The sequence below is a fragment of the Microchirus variegatus genome, assembly GCF_963457635.1.
Source record: "Microchirus variegatus genome assembly, chromosome: 10".
Classification (NCBI taxonomy): Eukaryota; Metazoa; Chordata; class Actinopteri; order Pleuronectiformes; family Soleidae; genus Microchirus; species Microchirus variegatus.
Genome location: NC_139811.1, coordinates 25,760,288 through 25,783,877, shown reverse-complemented (window position 1 = coordinate 25,783,877; position 23,590 = coordinate 25,760,288). Strand labels below are relative to the sequence as shown.

Here is a 23,590-nt window from a genome sequence, read left to right as displayed (position 1 = left end):
CCGCCATTTTGGATTGAAGGCGAAAACGGAGGCGTTTTTGGCGAATTTACAGCATAACTTGCCGTAGATACCAAAATCTACAGTTTTTGAGCAATCACCTTCAAACTTGGCGAGGTCGATGTGGACCAGTTGAGGTACGATCTAATCTGAATTTTTTTTTGAAATATCGCATGGCGGACGTATTTGGTGGCGCCAAAGTTGGCGAAAATTCCAAATTTTCCCAACACGCAACGAAACGCTTATAACTTTGCGATGGAAGGTCAAGTCGGAGCCAAACTTGCCATGATTGATGATGGGTAGTTGCTGAAGACACCTATGCAAAAATGATCACGTTTGAAACCATCGCCTCCTGGTGGTGGAAGAGAATATACAAAAAAAAAGTTTATTTACGATTTCAGTAATAACTTTTACAGAGATTGTCGTATCCGACTCAAAATGACACTGAAACATTGAAAACACATGGTAGATGATGCGTGTTGAATATGACAGCGCATTGTTTAACGATGTAGCGAGGTGCGGGGTGCAAAGTCGGATTATTGCGACAAAAAAACAAACTCTTATAACTTTGCGAGTCCTGGTCCAAACTGAACCAAACTTCCTTGGATTGATGTTCCTCCAGCCCTGACAATGTCTATATGAAAATATTCAATTTCGAAAACAGCGCCCCCTGGTGGAAACAGAAAGAATTTTATTTGCTATAAAATCTATCTTGTCCTAGAGCTTTTGTGCTATCACCTTCAAACTTGGCGAGGTCAATGTGGACAGGTAGAGGATCAAAAGTTGGTGAAAGCTTTCTAAAATGTCGCACGGCGTACGAGATAGGGGGCGCTAAAGTTGGCGATCATTCTGATGTTGACCAAAACTCTTATAACTTTGCATTGGAAGGTCAGATATGAACCAAACTTGCCGTGGTTCATGATCGATAGGTCTTAAAGACGAATATGAAAAAACGGTCACGTTCGGAAACAGCGCCTCTAGTGGTGAGAGTATTATTACCCAAAAAAAGTACATTTTTGATGATAACTTTGTGGAACATGTTCCGATTTGAACCAAACTTCTTTGGATCGATGACAGTCCGACCCTGAACAAGTCTACATGAAAATATTCAATTTCGAAAACAGCGCCCCCTGGTGGAAACAGAAAGAATTTTATTTGCTATAAAATCTATCTTGTCCTAGAGCTTTTGTGCTATCACCTTCAAACTTGGCGAGGTCAATGTGGACAGGTAGAGGATCAAAAGTTGGTGAAAGCTTTCTAAAATGTCGCACGGCGTACGAGATAGGGGACGCTAAAGTTGGCGATCATTCTGATGTTGACCAAATCTCTTATAACTTTGCATTGGAAGGTCAGATATGAACCAAACTTGCCGTGGTTCATGATCGATAGGTCTTAAAGACGAATATGAAAAAACGGTCACGTTCAGAAACAGCGCCTCTAGTGGTGAGAGGATTATTACCCAAAAAAAGTACATTTATGATGATAACTTTGTGGAACATGTTCCGATTTGAACCAAACCTCCTTGGATCGATGACAGTATGGCCCTGAAAAAGTCCGTATGAAAATCTTCAATTTAAAAAACAGCGCCCCCTGGTTGCTGGATATAACATTACATATCAAACTTTTTTATGCTGCTATAACAAGGATTGTTGTATCCTCCTCATACCTGATATGTGGGACCACAAAACCGCTCCGACCATGTCAGCAACAGACGACTTCCTGACAGGAAGTGGATCCGCCGCAAGAGGAAGTAGAATGTAACTTTGCCATACATTGCCCGATCGCCACGAAACATGATATGTGAGTCAATAAAACTTCCCTGAACATGTTAATGGACACGCCTTTGACCCAACAGGAAGTCAGCCATTTTAAACAGGAAGTCCCCTGTAACTTTACCGTACATTGATCAATCTGCACGGAACTTGACACGTGAGACCAGGAACCTATCCTGGACATGTCTGCAAAAGCTAAACTCCAAACAGGAAGTGGAACGCCAAAACAGGAAGTAGAATTTAACTTTGCCGTACGTTGCCCTATCTCCACGAAACATTATATGTGTGTCAAGGGAACTTCCCTGAACATGTTAATAGACACACTCTGACCCAACAGGAAGTCAGCCATTTTAACAGGAAGTGCCCTCTAACTTTACTGTACATTGACCGCTCTGCATGGAACTTGGTATGTGAGGCCAGGGACCTATCCTGAACACGCAAACAATGTCCTCCCGACAGAAAGTGTAACGCACTTAACAGGAAATAATATATGACTTTACTCCACAGCCCAACATCCGCACGGACGGCGCCAATTAGAACTACGACAGCAAGCAGCGAATGAACGAGAGACGAGATCAGGGCGCAAGCGACGAGGTGGGCGCGGGTCGCGACGTAGCGTCAAGCTCGAACCCGTTACCACCGCTTGCGGTGCTAGTTATTATTATTATTCTTCACACAAAAAAAGTGCCTTTTTGAAGGCCTAAACGTATCCCAAACCTCGCGAATTTTCGGGACAACATCAGGCCTCGCTGAAAATTTTGTAAAACAGTGGTTCGGTGAATGTGCGTCAAAAAATGGAAGTGGGCGGGGCTCTAGACTGACGCAAAAAAGTGCTACTAGGTCAACTCCTGTCGGGAATAACGTACATGAACGAAACTTGGTACACACGTTCATTAGGTTGTGCCATGGGCAAAAGTCAATCACAAGTTTTCTGTGAAACCTACAGTAAGGCCGCCATTTTGGATTGAAGGCGAAAACGGAGGCGTTTTTGGCGAATTTACAGCATAACTTGCCGTAGATACCAAAATCTACAGTTTTTGAGCAATCACCTTCAAACTTGGCGAGGTCGATGTGGACCAGTTGAGGTACGATCTAATCTGAAATTTTTTTTGAAATATCGCATAGCGGACGTATTTGGTGGCGCCAAAGTTGGCGAAAATTCCAAATTTTCCCAACACGCAACGAAACGCTTATAACTTTGCGATGGAAGGTCAAGTCGGAGCCAAACTTGCCATGATTGATGATGGGTAGTTGCTGAAGACACCTATGCAAAAATGATCACGTTTGAAACCATCGCCTCCTGGTGGTGGAAGAGAATATACAAAAAAAAAGTTAATTTACGATTTCGGTAATAACTTTTACAGAGTTTGTAAAAGTGTCACTCAAAATGACACTGAAACATTGAAAACACATGGTAGATGATGCGTGTTGAATATGACAGCGCATTCTTTAACGGTGTAGCAGCGTGGGCGGTGCAAAGTCGGATTTTTGCGACAAAAAAACAAACTCTTATAACTTTGCGAGTCCTGGTCCAAACTGAACCAAACTTCCTTGGATTGATGTTCCTCCAGCCCTGACAATGTGTACATGAAAATATTTAATTTCGAAAACAGCGCCCCCTGGTGGCAACAGAAAGAATTTTATTTGCTATTAAATCTATCTTGTCCTAGAGCTTTTGTGCTATCACCTTCAAACTTGGCGAGGTCAATGTGGACGAGTTGAGGATCAAAAGTTAGTGAAAGCTTTCTAAAATGTCGCACGGCGTACGAGATAGGGGGCGCTAAAGTTGGCGATCATTCTGATGTTGACCAAATCTCTTATAACTTTGCATTGGAAGGTCAGATATGAACCAAACTTGCCTTGGTTCATGATCGATAGGTCTTAAAGATGAATATGAAAAAACGGTCACGTTCGGAAACAGCGCCTCTAGTGGTGAGAGGAATATTACCCAAAAAAAGTACATTTATGATGATAACTTTGTGAATCCTGTTCCGATTTGAACCAAACTTCCTTGGATCGATGACAGTCCGACCCTGAACAAGTCTACCTGAAAATATTTAATTTCGAAAACAGCGCCCCCTGGTGGCAACAGAAAGAATTTTATTTGCTATTAAATCTATCTTGTCCTAGAGCTTTTGTGCTATCACCTTCAAACTTGGCGAGGTTAATGTGGACGAGTTGAGGATCAAAAGTTAGTGAAAGTCTTTTAAAATGTCGCATGGCGTACAAGATAGGGGGCGCTAAAGTTGGCAAACATTCTGATTTGTAAAAACAGACAACAAAACGCTTATAACTTTGCGATGGAGGATCCAATGTCCTTCCCTGGATTGATGCCTTGAAGTAGTCTATAAGACAATATTCAATGTCTTAACGACGCCCCCTGGTGGCAGCAGACTATGCCATCTACTGTGCAACACTAAAGAAACTGGTATAACTTTGTAAATCCTGTTCCAATCTGAACCAAACTTTCTTGGATTGATGACAGTCCAACCCTGAAGCAGTCTATATGAAAATCTTCAATTTATAAAACAGCGCCCCCTGGTTGCTGGATATAACATTACATTTCACACTTCTTTATGCTGCTATGACAGGGATTATTGTATCCTCCTCATACGTGATATGTGGGACCACAAAACCGCTCCGACCATGTCAGCAACAGACGACTTCCTGACAGGAAGTGGATCCGCCGCAACAGGAAGTAGAATGTAACTTTGCCATACATTGCCCGATCGCCACGAAACATGATATGTGAGTCAATTGAACTTCCCTGAACATATTAATGGACACGCCTTTGACCCAACAGGAAGTCAGCCATTTTAAACAGGAAGTGCCCTGTAACTTTACCGTACATTGATCAATCTACACGGAACTTGACACGTGAGACCAGGAACCTATCCTGGACATGTCTGCAAAAGCTAAACTCCAAACAGGAAGTGGAACGCCCAAACAGGAAGTAGAATTTAACTTTGCCGTACGTTGCCCTATCTCCACGAAACATTATATGTGTGTCAAGGGAACTTCCCTGAACATGTTAATAGACACACTCTGACCCAACAGGAAGTCAGCCATTTTAACAGGAAGTGCCCTCTAACTTTACTGTACATTGACCGCTCTGCATGGAACTTGGTATGTGAGGCCAGGGACCTATCCTGAACACGCAAACAATGTCCTCCCGACAGAAAGTGTAACGCACTTAACAGGAAATAATATATGACTTTACTCCACAGCCCAACATCCGCACGGACGGCGCCAATTAGAACTACGACAGCAAGCAGCGAATGAACGAGAGACGAGATCAGGGCGCAAGCGACGAGGTGGGCGCGGGTCGCGACGTAGCGTCAAGCTCGAACCCGTTACCACCGCTTGCGGTGCTAGTTAATTTTTGTTTTTACAAAAAAGTTTGGAGTCAGTATTCTGTCCTATTCAAATTTCTGGTTTGAAATAGGACAGAATAGGACAGCTGTTAATTGTTAATAAACATGTTATTTGAGTATTTGTTTAGTTCTGTATTTTCTGGGCTATAGACTAGTTATTCCTAAGAAATATTTTTTTTATATTTAATTAATTGGATTGAATACATTCAAATTAATGCACAGATAAATATAGTTGATTATTAATCAATTATATATCATTGATATATAGAATTAAATACATTTTTATTAGTACAATTTACACATTATCTTTTTCAAATCAACTCAATATGTTTGTTTAGATTTTAATTAATTCTGTACTGTTTTCTATTCAGATCTACTCATATTAAATGGGTAACTATTAAGGGTATAATTTAATTAAAATTTACTCAATACCAAACATTGTGAAATTTAATTAATAATATTGCTTGTAATCTGTTGCCTCATTTTTATTGAGTAGATATGGTGTATCTTTTCTTACAGTGTATTTTATTGTCTAAGAAATTTGAACCCTGATAACAGGGAGTACTCAGTTCCCTTTCATGCTTTCACATCCTGTTTCACTCTGCTCTTGTGGCATGTGTGACACTTTAAGAGAATTAAGTTAGAAAGTGTAATTCTATTAAAACATGCAATTAAAAGGTTGATAGTTAAATAAGTATATACATGTAGTGTTAACTTCTACAGGCATTTAATTTGTATTTGTGATGGTGGTATTAACACATTCATGTATAATACTACATGAATCCTTGTAAATCCCCCGTCAAAGACACTCCTCCATTCTTTTAACTTATTATCAGAAAACAATATTTCCAAACAAAATCTGGCTTTAGGCGCTGTTGTTGCAGTTAAACATTAGTGTCATCATGAAAGTCAAGAACAAAACAAGTTTATGGCAGTCATTTCTAAATGTAAAGTACATATTTCAAAATGTTCTCCAATTTCTAAGTTAAACTTGAAAATGTATGTTGCTCTGACAACCTTACCTGTTCACTATGAACGTTGCTCAACTGACCTGCCTTCATCAGAGAGTCCAGATCTTATCATCTGAAAGAGGAAGGTGGGTACAACCCAGGCTTCTCTTTCCTTATTCAGTCAAAGCTCATCGCATGCAAAAAACAAGAAAAAAAAAAGCATGACGTCAAGGGCTAGAAGTAAGTGTTTTTAGTCTGCGGCAGAGGATGTGGAGGCTTGTTGCTGTCCATATGTGGATGGGGAGCTCGTTCCACCATTTGGGAGCCAGGACAGCGAACAGTTGTGGGTTGAACTAGGAGACACCTGATTCAAATGGTCAGCTCGTCATCAAGCTCAAGCTCTGCAGAAGCCTGATAATGAGCTGTTCTTCTGAATCATGTGTGTTGGAGCAGGGCAACATCTACAACATGCAGGGCAGTGTTCCCTGAGGACCAGGGTTTGGTAACACTGCCCTAGCGGGCAGTACCAGGTTGCAGGCATCAACAAACATGCCGACCGTGGCTGCACATCTTTGAGTCTCTGCCAGAGATTTCTTTTTCTGTTAAAAGGGAGGGTTTTTATCTCTCCACTGATGCCAAGTGTTTGCTCATTGTATGAATTGTTGGATTTCTATGCTCTGCATGATGTTGTCTATGTACAATGCCTTGAGATAACGTGTGTTATGATTTGGCGCTTGAATTGAATTGAATTAAATTGAATTAAATTGAATTAAATTAAAACACAGACTGTTTGTGGTCTGACGTTCAGTCACTCACGTCAGATAGTCAAACCAAATATGGTGAAGCTGCACATGAGTGGAACAACAATGGAACTGAAATCAGTACCAAATGTGATTTTTTTAAATCCAGGTTAAAAACATTTATTTTCTCATATGCTTATCAGTGGCCTCTTTTTTTATAAGTACTTTAATATATTTCTGCACTGTATATTGGTTTGATAACTTTAAAGTAAATTGGTTTTTTTAGGCTGCACTGTCATACTTTATGCTCCATTTTAGTCTAACTTTTTGTTTTCTCTCTTTTTATTAGTTTGTACTCCATTTTATTCATTAGGGTTCGAGCACGACTGTGCAAGAACCCTATTGTAATTGAAAGAGTTATTATTAGGGTTCGAGCACGACTGTGCAAGAACCCTATTGTAATTGAAAGAGTTATTAGGGTTCGAGCACGACTGTGCAAGAACCCTATTGTAATTGAAAGAGTTATTATTATTAGGGTTCGAGCACGACTGTGCAAGAACCCTATTGTAATTGAAAGAGTTATTATTATTATTATTATTATTATTCTTCACACGAGGAATGTGCCTTTTTGAAGGCCTAAACGGATCCCAAACCACGCGAATCTTTGGGACAACATCAGACCTAACTTAAATCGCCGAACCAAAGTGGTTCGGTGAATGTGCGTCAAAAAATGGAAGTGGGCGGGGCTTCAGACTGACGCAAAAATGTGCTACTAGGTCAACTCCTGTCGGGAATAACGTACATGAACGAAACTTGGTACACACGTTCATTAGGTTGTGCCATGGGCAAAAGTCAATCACAAGTTTTCTGTGAAACCTACAGGAAGGCCGCCATCTTGGATTGAAGGCGAAAACGGAGGCGTTTTTGGCGAATTTACAGCATAACTTGCCGTAGATACCAAAATCTACAGTTTTTGAGCAATCACCCTCAAACTTGGCGAAGTTGATGTGGACCAGTTGAGGTACGATCTAATCTGAAAAGTTTTTTGAAATATTGCATGGCGCACGAGATAGGTGGCGCCAAAGTTGGCGAAAATTCCAAATTTTCCCAACACGCAACGAAACGCTTATAACTTTGCGATGGAAGATCAAGTCGGAGCCAAACTTGCCATGATTGATGATGGGTAGTTGCTGAAGACACCTATGCAAAAATGAACACGTTTGAAACCATCGCCTCCTGGTGGTGGAAGAGAATATACAAAAAAAAAGTTTATTTACGATTTCGGTAATAACTTTTACAGAGATTGTCGTATCTGACTCAAAATGACACTGAAACATTGAAAACACATGGTAGATGATGCGTGTTGAATATGATAGCGCATTGTTTAACGGTGTAGCGAGGTGCGAGGTGCAAAGTCGGATTATTGCGACAAAAAAACAAACTCTTATAACTTTGCGAGTCCTGGTCCAAACTGAACCAAACTTCCTTGGATTGATGTTCCTCCAGCCCTGACAATGTCTTTATGAAAATATTCAATTTCGAAAACAGCGCCCCCTGGTGGAAACAGAAAGAATTTTATTTGCTATAAAATCTATCTTGTCCTAGAGCTTTTGTGCTATCACCTTCAAACTTGGCGAGGTCAATGTGGACAGGTAGAGGATCAAAAGTTGGTGAAAGCTTTCTAAAGTGTCGCACGGCGTACGAGATAGGGGGCGCTAAAGTTGGCGATCATTCTGATGTTGACCAAATCTCTTATAACTTTGCATTGGAAGGTCAGATATGAACCAAACTTGCCGTGGTTCATGATCGATAGGTCTTAAAGACGAATATGAAAAAACGGTCACGTTCGGAAACAGCGCCTCTAGTGGTGAGAGTATTATTACCCAAAAAAAGTACATTTATGATGATAACTTTGTGGAACATGTTCCGATTTGAACCAAACTTCCTTGGATCGATGACAGTCCGACCCTGAACAAGTCTACATGAAAATATTTAATTTCGAAAACAGCGCCCCCTGGTGGAAACAGAAAGAATTTTATTTGCTATAAAATCTATCTTGTCCTAGAGCTTTTGTGCTATCACCTTCAAACTTGGCGAGGTCAATGTGGACAGGTAGAGGATCAAAAGTTGGTGAAAGCTTTCTAAAATGTCGCACGGCGTACGAGATAGGGGGCGCTAAAGTTGGCGATCATTCTGATGTTGACCAAATCTCTTATAACTTTGCATTGGAAGGTCAGATATGAACCAAACTTGCCGTGGTTCATGATCGATAGGTCTTAAAGACGAATATGAAAAAACGGTCACGTTCAGAAACAGCGCCTCTAGTGGTGAGAGTATTATTACCCAAAAAAAGTACATTTATGATGATAACTTTGTGGAACATGTTCCGATTTGAACCAAACCTCCTTGGATCGATGACAGTATGGCCCTGAAAAAGTCCGTATGAAAATCTTCAATTTAAAAAACAGCGCCCCCTGGTTGCTGGATATAACATTACATATCAAACTTTTTTATGCTGCTATAACAAGGATTGTTGTATCCTCCTCATACCTGATATGTGGGACCACAAAACCGCTCCGACCATGTCAGCAACAGACGACTTCCTGACAGGAAGTGGATCTGCCGCAACAGGAAGTAGAATGTAACTTTGCCATACATTGCCCGATCGCCACGAAACATGATATGTGAGTCAATAAAACTTCCCTGAACATGTTAATGGACACACCTTTGACCCAACAGGAAGTCAGCCATTTTAAACAGGAAGTGCCCTGTAACTTTACCGTACATTGATCAATCTGCACGGAACTTGACACGTGAGACCAGGAACCTATCCTGGACATGTCTGCAAAAGCTAAACTCCAAACAGGAAGTGGAACGCCAAAACAGGAAGTAGAATTTAACTTTGCCGTACGTTGCCCTATCTCCACGAAACATTATATGTGAGTCAAGGGAACTTCTTTGAACATGTTAATAGACACGCTCTGACCCAACAGGAAGTCAGCCATTTTAACAGGAAGTGCCCTCTAACTTTACTGTACATTGACCGCTCTGCATGGAACTTGGTATGTGAGGCCAGGGACCTATCCTGAACACGCAAACAATGTCCTCCCGACAGAAAGTGTAACGCACTTAACAGGAAATAATATATTTATTATTATTATTATTATTATTATTATTTTTCCCACGAAGAAAGTGCTTTTTTGAAGGCCTAAACGGATCTCAAACCTCACGAATTTTTGGGACAACATCAGACCTGGCTTAAATCGCCGAACGTAAGTGGTTCGGAAAATGTGCATCAAAAAATGGAAGTGGGCGGGGCTAAATACTGACGCAAAAAAGTGCTTCTAGGTCAACTCCTGTCGGGAATAACGTACATGAACGAAACTTGGTACACACGTTCATTAGGTTGTGCCATGGGCAAAAGTCAATCACAAGTTTTTTGTGAGTCCTACAGGAAGGCCGCCATTTTGGATTGAAGGCGAAAACGGAGGCGTTTTTGGCGAATTTACAGCATAACTTGCCGTAGATACCAAAATCTACAGTTTTTGAGCAATCACCTTCAAACTTGGCGAGGTCGATGTGGACCAGTTGAGGTACGATCTAATCTGAAAAGTTTTTTGAAATCTTGCATGGCGCACGAGATAGGTGGCGCCAAAGTTGGCGAAAATTCCAAATTTTCCCAACACGCAACGAAACGCTTATAACTTTGCGATGGAAGGTCAAGTCGGAGCCAAACTTGCCATGATTGATGATGGGTAGTTGCTGAAGACACCTATGCAAAAATGATCACGTTTGAAACCATCGCCTCCTGGTGGTGGAAGAGAATATACAAAAAAAAAGTTTATTTACGATTTCGGTAATAACTTTTACAGAGATTGTCGTATCCGACTCAAAATGACACTGAAACATTGAAAACACATGGTAGATGATGCGTGTTGAATATGATAGCGCATTGTTTAACGATGTAGCGAGGTGCGGGGTGCAAAGTCGGATTATTGCGACAAAAAAACAAACTCTTATAACTTTGCGAGTCCTGGTCCAAACTGAACCAAACTTCCTTGGATTGATGTTTCTCCAGCCCTGACAATGTCTATATGAAAATATTTAATTTCGAAAACAGCGCCCCCTGGTGGAAACAGAAAGAATTTTATTTGCTATAAAATCTATCTTGTCCTAGAGCTTTTGTGCTATCACCTTCAAACTTGGCGAGGTCAATGTGGACAGGTAGAGGATCAAAAGTTGGTGAAAGCTTTCTAAAATGTCGCACGGCGTACGAGATAGGGGGCGCTAAAGTTGGCGATCATTCTGATGTTGACCAAATCTCTTATAACTTTGCATTGGAAGGTCAGATATGAACCAAACTTGCCGTGGTTCATGATCGATAGGTCTTAAAGACGAATATGAAAAAACGGTCACGTTCGGAAACAGCGCCTCTAGTGGTGAGAGTATTATTACCCAAAAAAAGTACATTTATGATGATAACTTTGTGGAACATGTTCCGATTTGAACCAAACTTCCTTGGATCGATGACAGTCCGACCCTGAACAAGTCTACATGGAAATATTCAATTTCGAAAACAGCGCCCCCTGGTGGAAACAGAAATAATTTTATTTGCTATAAAATCTATCTTGTCCTAGAGCTTTTGTGCTATCACCTTCAAACTTGGCGAGGTCCATGTGGACAGGTAGAGGATCAAAAGTTGGTGAAAGCTTTCTAAAATGTCGCACGGCTTACGAGATAGGGGGCGCTAAAGTTGGCGATCATTCTGATGTTGACCAAATCTCTTATAACTTTGCATTGGAAGGTCAGATATGAACCAAACTTGCCGTGGTTCATGATCGATAGGTCTTAAAGACGAATATGAAAAAACGGTCACGTTCAGAAACAGCGCCTCTAGTGGTGAGAGTATTATTACCCAAAAAAAGTACATTTATGATGATAACTTTGTGGAACATGTTCCGATTTAAACCAAACCTCCTTGGATCGATGACAGTATGGCCCTGAAAAAGTCCGTATGAAAATCTTCAATTTAAAAAACAGCGCCCCCTGGTTGCTGGATATAACATTACATATCAAACTTTTTTATGCTGCTATAACAAGAATTGTTGTATCCTCCTCATACCTGATATGTGGGACCAGAAAACCGCTCCGACCATGTCAGCAACAGACGACTTCCTGACAGGAAGTGGATCTGGCGCAACAGGAAGTAGAATGTAACTTTGCCATACATTGCCCGATCGCCACGAAACATGATATGTGAGTCAATAAAACTTCCCTGAACATGTTAATGGACACACCTTGATGATAACTTTGTGGAACATGTTCCGATTTAAACCAAACCTCCTTGGATCGATGACAGTATGGCCCTGAAAAAGTCCGTATGAAAATCTTCAATTTAAAAAACAGCGCCCCCTGGTTGCTGGATATAACATTACATATCAAACTTTTTTATGCTGCTATAACAAGAATTGTTGTATCCTCCTCATACCTGATATGTGGGACCACAAAACCGCTCCGACCATGTCAGCAACAGACGACTTCCTGACAGGAAGTGGATCTGGCGCAACAGGAAGTAGAATGTAACTTTGCCATACATTGCCCGATCGCCACGAAACATGATATGTGAGTCAATAAAACTTCCCTGAACATGTTAATGGACACACCTTTGACCCAACAGGAAGTCAGCCATTTTAAACAGGAAGTCCCCTGTAACTTTACCGTACATTGATCAATCTGCACGGAACTTGACACGTGAGACCAGGAAACTATCCTGGACATGTCTGCAAAAGCTAAACTCCAAACAGGAAGTGGAACGCCAAAACAGGAAGTAGAATTTAACTTTGCCGTACGTTGCCCTATCTCCACGAAACATTATATGTGTGTCAAGGGAACTTCCCTGAACATGTTAATAGACACGCTCTGACCCAACAGGAAGTCAGCCATTTTAACAGGAAGTGCCCTCTAACTTTACCGTACATTGACCGCTCTGCACGGAACTCGGTATGTGAGGCCAGGGACCTATCCTGAACACGCAAACAATGTCCTCCCGACAGAAAGTGTAACGCACTTAACAGGAAATAATATATGACTTTACTCCACAGCCCAACATCCGCACGGACGGCGCCAATTAGAACTACGACAGCAAACAGCGAATGAACGAGAGACGAGATGAGGGCGCAAGCGACGAGGTGGGCGCGGGTCGCGACGTAGCGTCAAGCTCGAACCCGTTACCACCGCTTGCGGTGCTAGTTATTATTATTATTATTCTTCACACGAGGAATGTGCCTTTTTGAAGGCCTAAACGGATCCCAAACCACGCGAATTTTTGGGACAACATCAGACCTAACTTAAATCGCCGAACCAAAGTGGTTCGGTGAATGTGCGTCAAAAAATGGAAGTGGGCGGGGCTTCAGACTGACGCAAAAATGTGCTACTAGGTCAACTCCTGTCGGGAATAACGTACATGAACGAAACTTGGTACACACGTTCATTAGGTTGTGCCATGGGCAAAAGTCAATCACAAGTTTTCTGTGAAACCTACAGGAAGGCCGCCATCTTGGATTGAAGGCGAAAACGGAGGCGTTTTTGGCGAATTTACAGCATAACTTGCCGTAGATACCAAAATCTACAGTTTTTGAGCAATCACCCTCAAACTTGGCGAGGTTGATGTGGACCAGTTGAGGTACGATCTAATCTGAAAAGTTTTTTGAAATATTGCATGGCGCACGAGATAGGTGGCGCCAAAGTTGGCGAAAATTCCAAATTTTCCCAACACGCAACGAAACGCTTATAACTTTGCGATGGAAGATCAAGTCGGAGCCAAACTTGCCATGATTGATGATGGGTAGTTGCTGAAGACACCTATGCAAAAATGAACACGTTTGAAACCATCGCCTCCTGGTGGTGGAAGAGAATATACAAAAAAAAAGTTTATTTACGATTTCGGTAATAACTTTTACAGAGATTGTCGTATCTGACTCAAAATGACACTGAAACATTGAAAACACATGGTAGATGATGCGTGTTGAATATGATAGCGCATTGTTTAACGGTGTAGCGAGGTGCGAGGTGCAAAGTCGGATTTTTGCGACAAAAAAACAAACTCTTATAACTTTGCGAGTCCTGGTCCAAACTGAACCAAACTTCCTTGGATTGATGTTCCTCCAGCCCTGACAATGTCTATATGAAAATATTCAATTTCGAAAACAGCGCCCCCTGGTGGAAACAGAAAGAATTTTATTTGCTATAAAATCTATCTTGTCCTAGAGCTTTTGTGCTATCACCTTCAAACTTGGCGAGGTCAATGTGGACAGGTAGAGGATCAAAAGTTGGTGAAAGCTTTCTAAAGTGTCGCACGGCGTACGAGATAGGGGGCGCTAAAGTTGGCGATCATTCTGATGTTGACCAAATCTCTTATAACTTTGCATTGCAAGGTCAGATATGAACCAAACTTGCCGTGGTTCATGATCGATAGGTCTTAAAGACGAATATGAAAAAACGGTCACGTTCGGAAACAGCGCCTCTAGTGGTGAGAGTATTATTACCCAAAAAAAGTACATTTATGATGATAACTTTGTGGAACATGTTCCGATTTGAACCAAACTTCCTTGGATCGATGACAGTCCGACCCTGAACAAGTCTACATGAAAATATTCAATTTCGAAAACAGCGCCCCCTGGTGGAAACAGAAAGAATTTTATTTGCTATAAAATCTATCTTGTCCTAGAGCTTTTGTGCTATCACCTTCAAACTTGGCGAGGTCAATGTGGACAGGTAGAGGATCAAAAGTTGGTGAAAGCTTTCTAAAATGTCGCACGGCGTACGAGATAGGGGGCGCTAAAGTTGGCGATCATTCTGATGTTGACCAAATCTCTTATAACTTTGCATTGGAAGGTCAGATATGAACCAAACTTGCCGTGGTTCATGATCGATAGGTCTTAAAGACGAATATGAAAAAACGGTCACGTTCAGAAACAGCGCCTCTAGTGGTGAGAGTATTATTACCCAAAAAAAGTACATTTATGATGATAACTTTGTGGAACATGTTCCGATTTGAACCAAACCTCCTTGGATCGATGACAGTATGGCCCTGAAAAAGTCCGTATGAAAATCTTCAATTTAAAAAACAGCGCCCCCTGGTTGCTGGATATAACATTACATATCAAACTTTTTTATGCTGCTATAACAAGGATTGTTGTATCCTCCTCATACCTGATATGTGGGACCACAAAACCGCTCCGACCATGTCAGCAACAGACGACTTCCTGACAGGAAGTGGATCCACCGCAACAGGAAGTAGAATGTAACTTTGCCATACATTGCCCGATCGCCACGAAACATGATATGTGAGTCAATAGAACTTCCCTGAATATGTTAATAGACACGCCTTTGACCAAACAGGAAGTCAGCCATTTTAAACAGGAAGTGCCCTGTAACTTTACCATACATTGATCAATCTGCACGGAACTTGACACGTGAGACCAGGAACCTATCCTGGACATGTCTGCAAAAGCTAAACTCCAAACAGGAAGTGGAACGCCAAAACAGGAAGTAGAATGTAACTTTGCCGTACGTTGCCCTATCTCCACGAAACATTATATGTGAGTCAAGGGAACTTCCCTGAACATGTTAATAGACACGCTCTGACCCAACAGGAAGTCAGCCATTTTAAACAGGAAATGCCCTCTAACTTTACCGTACATTGACCGCTCTGCACGGAACTTGGTATGTGAGGCCAGGGACCTATCCTGAACACGCAAACAATGTCCTCCCGACAGAAAGTGTAACGCACTTAACATGAAATAATATATGACTTTACTCCACAGCCCAACATCCGCACGGACGGCGCCAATTAGAACTACGACAGCAAGCAGCGAATGAACGAGAGACGAGATCAGGGCGCAGGCGACGAGGTGGGCGCGGGTCGCGACGTAGCGTCAAGCTCGAACCCGTTACCACCGCTTGCGGTGCTAGTTATTATTATTATTCTTCACACAAAAAAAGTGCCTTTTTGAAGGCCTAAACGTATCCCAAACCTCGCGAATTTTCGGGACAACATCAGACCTCGCTGAAAATTTTGTAAAAAAGTGGTTCGGTGAATGTGCGTCAAAAAATGGAAGTGGGCGGGGCTTCAGACTGACGCAAAAAAGTGCTACTAGGTCAATTCCTGTCGGGAATAACGTACATGAACGAAACTTGGTACACACATTCATTAGGTTGTGCCATGGGCAAAAGTCAATCACAAGTTTTCTGTGAAACCTACAGGAAGGCCGCCATCTTGGATTGAAGGCGAAAACGGAGGCGTTTTTGGCGAATTTACAGCATAACTTGCCGTAGATACCAAAATCTACAGTTTTTGAGCAATCACCTTCAAACTTGGCGAGGTCGATGTGGACCAGTTGAGGTACGATCTAATCTGAAAAGTTTTTTGAAATCTTGCATGGCGCACGAGATAGGTGGCGCCAAAGTTGGCGAAAATTCCAAATTTTCCCAACACGCAACGAAACGCTTATAACTTTGCGATGGAAGGTCAAGTCGGAGCCAAACTTGCCATGATTGATGATGGGTAGTTGCTGAAGACACCTATGCAAAAATGATCACGTTTGAAACCATCGCCTCCTGGTGGTGGAAGAGAATATACAAAAAAAAAGTTTATTTACGATTTCGGTAATAACTTTTACAGCGATTGTAAAAGTGTCACTCAAAATGACACTGAAACATTGAAAACACATGGTAGATGATGCGTGTTGAATATGACAGCGCATTCTTTAACGGTGTAGCAGCGTGGGCGGTGCAAAGTCGGATTTTTGCGACAAAAAAACAAACTCTTATAACTTTGCGAGTCCTGGTCCAAACTGAACCAAACTTCCTTGGATTGATGTTCCTCCAGCCCTGACAATGTCTACATGAAAATATTTAATTTCGAAAACAGCGCCCCCTGGTGGCAACAGAAAGAATTTTATTTGCTATGAAATCTATCTTGTCCTAGAGCTTTTGTGCTATCACCTTCAAACTTGGCGAGGTCAATGTGGACGATTTGAGGATCAAAAGTTAGTGAAAGCTTTCTAAAATGTCGCACGGCGTACGAGATAGGGGGCGCTAAAGTTGGCGATCATTATGATGTTGACCAAATCTCTTATAACTTTGCATTGGAAGGTCAGATATGAACCAAACTTGCCGTGGTTCATGATCGATAGTTCTTAAAGATGAATATGAAAAAACGGTCACGTTCGAAAACAGCGCCTCTAGTGGTGAGAGGAATATTACCCAAAAAAAGTACATGTATGATGATAACTTTGTGAATCCTGTTCCGATTTGAACCAAACTTCCTTGGATTGATGACAGTCCGACCCTGAACAAGTCTACCTGAAAATATTTAATTTCGAAAACAGCGCCCCCTGGTGGCAACAGAAAGAATTTTATTTGCTATTAAATCTATCTTGTCCCAGAGCTTTTGTGCTATCACCTTCAAACTTGGCGAGGTTAATGTGGACGAGTTGAGGATCAAAAGTTAGTGAAGGTTTTTTAAAATGTCGCATGGCGTACAAGATAGGGGGCGCTAAAGTTGGCAAACATTCTGATTTGTAAAAACAGACAACAAAACGCTTATAACTTTGCGATGGAGGATCCAATGTCCTTCCCTGGATTGATGCCTTGAAGTAGTCTATAAGACAATATTCAATGTCTTAACGACGCCCCCTGGTGGCAGCAGACTTTGCCATCTACTGTGCAACACTAAAGAAACTGGTATAACTTTGTAAATCCTGTTCCAATCTGAACCAAATTTTCTTGGATTGATTACAGTCCAACCCTGAAGCAGTCTATATGAAAATCTTCAATTTATAAAACAGCGCCCCCTGGTTGCTGGATATAACATTACATATCACACTTTTTTATGCTGCTATAACAGGGATTGTTGTATAATCCTCATACGTGATATGTGGGACCACAAAACCGCTCCGACCATGTCAGCAACAGATGACTTCCTGACAGGAAGTGGATCCGCCGCAACAGGAAGTAGAATGTAACTTTGCCATACATTGCCCGATCGCCACGAAACATGATATGTGAGTCAATAGAACTTCCCTGAACATGTTAATGGACACACCTTTGACCAAACAGGAAGTCAGCCATTTTAAACAGGAAGTCCCCTGTAACTTTACCGTACATTGATCAATCTGCACGGAACTTGACACGTGAGACCAGGAACCTATCCTGAACATGTCTGCAAAAGCTAAACTCCAAACAGGAAGTGGAACGCCAAAACAGGAAGTAGAATGTAACTTTGCCGTACGTTGCCCTATCTCCACGAAACATTATATGTGTGTCAAGGGAACTTCCCTGAACATGTTAATAGACACGCTCTGACCCAACAGGAAGTCAGCCATTTTAACAGGAAGTGCCCTCTAACTTTACCGTACATTGACCGCTCTGCACGGAACTTGGTATGTGAGGCCAGGGACCTATCCTGAACACGCAAACAATGTCCTCCCGACAGAAAGTGTAACGCACTTAACAGGAAATAATATATGACTTTACTCCACAGCCCAACATCCGCACGGACAGCACCAATTAGAACTACGACAGCAAGCAGCGAATGAACGAGAGACGAGATCAGGGCGCAAGCGGCGAGGTGGGCGCGGATCACGACGTAGCGTCAAGCTCGAACCCGTTACCACCGCTTGCGGTGCTAGTTATTCTTATTATTATTCTTCACACGAGGAATGTGCCTTTTTGAAGGCCTAAACGGATCTCAAACCTCGCGAATTTTTAGGACAACATCAGACCTAACTTAAATCGCCGAACCAAAGTGGTTCGGTGAATGTGCGTCAAAAAATGGAAGTGGGCGGGGCTTCAGAATGACGCAAAAATGTGCTACTAGGTCAACTCCTGTCGGGAATAACGTACATGAACGAAACTTGGTACACACGTTCATTAGGTTGTGCCATGGGCAAAAGTCAATCACAAGTTTTCTGTGAAACCTACAGGAAGGCCGCCATCTTGGATTGAAGGCGAAAACGGAGGCGTTTTTGGCGAATTTACAGCATAACTTGCCGTAGATACCAAAATCTACAGTTTTTGAGCAATCACCCTCAAACTTGGCGAGGTTGATGTGGACCAGTTGAGGTACGATCTAATCTGAAAAGTTTTTTGAAATATTGCATGGCGCACGAGATAGGTGGCGCCAAAGTTGGCGAAAATTCCAAATTTTCCCAACACGCAACGAAACGCTTATAACTTTACGATGGAAGGTCAAGTCGGAGCCAAACTTGCCATGATTGATGATGGGTAGTTGCTGAAGACACCTATGCAAAAATGATCACGTTTGAAACCATCGCCTCCTGGTGGTGGAAGAGAATATACAAAAAAAAAGTTTATTTACGATTTCAGTAATAACTTTTACAGAGATTGTCGTATCCGACTCAAAATGACACTGAAACATTGAAAACACATGGTAGATGATGCGTGTTGAATATGACAGCGCATTGTTTAACGATGTAGCGAGGTGCGGGGTGCAAAGTCGGATTATTGCGACAAAAAAACAAACTCTTATAACTTTGCGAGTCCTGGTCCAAACTGAACCAAACTTCCTTGGATTGATGTTCCTCCAGCCCTGACAATGTCTATATGAAAATATTCAATTTCGAAAACAGCGCCCCCTGGTGGAAACAGAAAGAATTTTATTTGCTATAAAATCTATCTTGTCCTAGAGCTTTTGTGCTATCACCTTCAAACTTGGCGAGGTCAATGTGGACAGGTAGAGGATCAAAAGTTGGTGAAAGCTTTCTAAAATGTCGCACGGCGTACGAGATAGGGGGCGCTAAAGTTGGCGATCATTCTGATGTTGACCAAATCTCTTATAACTTTGCATTGGAAGGTCAGATATGAACCAAACTTGCCGTGGTTCATGATCGATAGGTCTTAAAGACGAATATGAAAAAACGGTCACGTTCGGAAACAGCGCCTCTAGTGGTGAGAGTATTATTACCCAAAAAAAGTACATTTATGATGATAACTTTGTGGAACATGTTCCGATTTGAACCAAACTTCCTTGGATCGATGACAGTCCGACCCTGAACAAGTCTACATGAAAATATTCAATTTCAAAAACAGCGCCCCCTGGTGGAAACAGAAAGAATTTTTTTTGCTATAAAATCTATCTTGTCCTAGAGCTTTTGTGCTATCACCTTCAAACTTGGCGAGGTCAATGTTGACAGGTAGAGGATCAAAAGTTGGTGAAAGCTTTCTAAAATGTCGCACGGCGTACGAGATAGGGGGCGCTAAAGTTGGCAATCATTCTGATGTTGACCAAATCTCTTATAACTTTGCATTGGAAGGTCAGATATGAACCAAACTTGCCGTGGTTCATGATCGATAGGTCTTAAAGACGAATATGAAAAAACGGTCACGTTCAGAAACAGCGCCTCTAGTGGTGAGAGTATTATTACCCAAAAAAAGTACATTTATGATGATAACTTTGTGGAACATGTTCCGATTTGAACCAAACCTCCTTGGATCGATGACAGTATGGCCCTGAAAAAGTCCGTATGAAAATCTTCAATTTAAAAAACAGCGCCCCCTGGTTGCTGGATATAACATTACATATCAAACTTTTTTATGCTGCTATAACAAGGATTGTTGTATCCTCCTCATACCTGATATGTGGGACCACAAAACCGCTCCGACCATGTCAGCAACAGACGACTTCCTGACAGGAAGTGGATCTGGCGCAACAGGAAGTAGAATGTAACTTTGCCATACATTGCCCGATCGCCACGAAACACGATATGTGAGTCAATAGAACTTCCCTGAACATGTTAATGGACACGCCTTTGACCAAACAGGAAGTCAGCCATTTTAAACAGGAAGTCCCCTGTAACTTTACCGTACATTGATCAATCTGCACGGAACTTGACACGTGAGACCAGGAACCTATCCTGGACATGTCTGCAAAAGCTAAACTCCAAACAGGAAGTGGAACGCCAAAACAGGAAGTAGAATTTAACTTTGCCGTACGTTGCCCTATCTCCACGAAACATTATATGTGTGTCAAGGGAACTTCCCTGAACATGTTAATAGACACGCTCTGACCCAACAGGAAGTCAGCCATTTTAACAGGAAGTGCCCTCTAACTTTACTGTACATTGACCGCTCTGCATGGAACTTGGTATGTGAGGCCAGGGACCTATCCTGAACACGCAAACAATGTCCTCCCGACAGAAAGTGTAACGCACTTAACAGGAAATAATATATGACTTTACTCCACAGCCCAACATCCGCACGGACGGCGCCAATTAGAACTACGACAGCAAGCAGCGAATGAACGAGAGACGAGATCAGGGCGCAAGAGACGAGGTGGGCGCGGGTCGCGACGTAGCGTCAAGCTCGAACCCGTTACCACCGCTTGCGGTGCTAGTTATTATTGTAATCGTTAACACATTTCATCAACACACACACATACACACACACACACACACACAACACACAATTTTTTTGATATCTTATGCATATCAATATGCATTACAGAGACCCTTGTCCCACCTTAACCCTCACAGCTAATGCTGCTTTCCCCTACATGGTCCCAGAACAGCTCGACTCGCCTCGGCACGGCGCGACTCTACAAGGTTTGGTTGGTTTTGCATAACTATAGTACCTCCTCAAAGTGGGCGTGGTCATCAGCACGGCTGCATGAAACTGCTGTGAAAACAAACACTAGCGCCTTGTAAATCAGTTGTTCTTTTTGGTGTGACTGAATCATTAGAATCAGTTCATTAAAACGATTTGTTCACAGAATCATTTGTGGCCGAACGGGTTGGGATTCCGTGTCATGATCACTGGCTTTTGGCAGTGCTGTCGCTAAATACACCAGACGCCTCTGTTAAATATAGACATTTTAGACATTTCCTTTGCTAAATGTTGGAGATCAGCGCACGTTTTCAGAATATTTAAAGCTCCCATAGAACGGAAGACGAGAGAGCTTCAGTGAGGAGAGATTTCTATTGGCTCGTTTCCAGCAACTAGGAGGTTTTTGACCGTAAAAACAAGTTAAGGCCACATTATACTTCTCCGACTGCGTAATGCGTTACTCGACTGCGTAACCACGGAGACACCTCGAGCCTTCATACTTCTCTGTCGTGTGATGGATACGCACTGCAATTTCCCGCCCGATCAGTAGGGGTCGCAAGGTTGTTGTGCTTTTGGCTACAGTGAGCAATGGCATCCGAGAGAGAAAGACTGTTGTTGTTGACGTGACTGTGTCACGGAACGCAGTTTTAAGATGATGGTGATCAGCTCCACCTCTGTGGACACTCGGTGCGCACTGTGAGCCGGCACAGAGCAGCTTAGCTCGGCCTGTCCTGAGGACCAATCGCAGCTCTTGCCGTCTCCGTTGTCCCTTGACGGAGTGACGGACACTTAAAACATATTTCATGCAGTCGGAGGCAGAGGGCTCTGCGTAACCTACTTAGAGCACTTTACGCAGGAGTGTAAATTGGGCTTTATTGTATATAAATAGACCTCCATAACTCATATATGTGCGATAGGACCACTCTATGGGAGCTTTAAATCTTTTTATCTTTTTTTTCTTTTTACCAGGTACTACCACTAATGGAAAAGCCAAAAAAGCCAATGCGTTTTGAGTGGTGCTGGGACCATGTAGTGGAAAAGTAAATGCACAACCTTAACCAAGTCTTTTAACATTAACAGTTCTTTAAGGGTGTGACAGAATGTGACGAGCAGCCAAAACTGTCCTCACTTTCACTGGAGTTTTTTTGGTCCTCAATAAGACGCGTGTACACATACACAAACACACAAACACATAAAGTAAACAAACAAAAAAAACACATCACATAAACCAAGGTGAAAGAAACTGACCACGACTTCCAAACATCAGCCCAACATCTGCACTCGTCTTTTGTTTTTAAATCTTTTATATCACAAAACTTTAACGCTTTCGTATTTTTTACAAATTTCATTTATATTCTCCTCTAATACTACTTTTTTCACATTTTGTTGTATCTTTTTAGACATTTAATGTCCTTTACACTCTTTTTATGAACAATTATTACTGTCTGTTGTGTTGTGTTTATTACTGTTGATTTGTTACAGTTCTACAGTGTTTGTGTCTAAATGTCACCGGGGCTGAACAGAGTCACAGGAAGGGAGGATTTAACACAACGTCTGCTCTGAAGCAAGAAGAGTTAACACTTTTACATTACAGTACAGGAACAACCGCCTCATTTATTTTGGTAATACCAACTCATTTTTGGTGGAAAAATATCTGGTATTTATTTCTGTATAAATATCTGTATTGTATCACACCACTCGTTTTTATATATTTTATTTTTGCGTATGTATGCATGTAGTATTTATTTATTTATCCATTTATTATTATTATTATAATAATACTACATTTGCTTCTTTTACCGTTTGGCTTTTTATTCCTTTGTCCTCCTTTTTGACACTTTAATCTTCTTAATTTAATTCACACCATCTCTATTTTATTAACAATTTGTTATTGTTCGCTTCTGTATTGATTTTTCTTACTGTTTGGACGCTGTGATGTTGTTTTTCATTTGTTGTTTTGAATGTTTAATACATAAAACTGTCTTTATGTGACTTTTTTAAATAAATCTCAATGTGGCAATTTAATCTGGCTAATTTATGAATTACGATTTAATCAATCACTACTTTAACTTGCTTGTGTTTAAAAGTTTAAGAGGAATAAAATGTGGGCAAGCCAACAAATGCAATGATTT

General features: G+C 41.6%; 1 protein-coding gene across 4 annotated transcripts in view; it reads right to left on the bottom strand.

Annotated features, from left to right (window-relative positions):
• trip10a (thyroid hormone receptor interactor 10a) overlaps positions 1-23,590 on the bottom strand; it is a 60,920-nt gene that overhangs the window by 10,851 nt on the left and 26,479 nt on the right. The gene's annotated exons all lie outside the window — the stretch shown is intronic.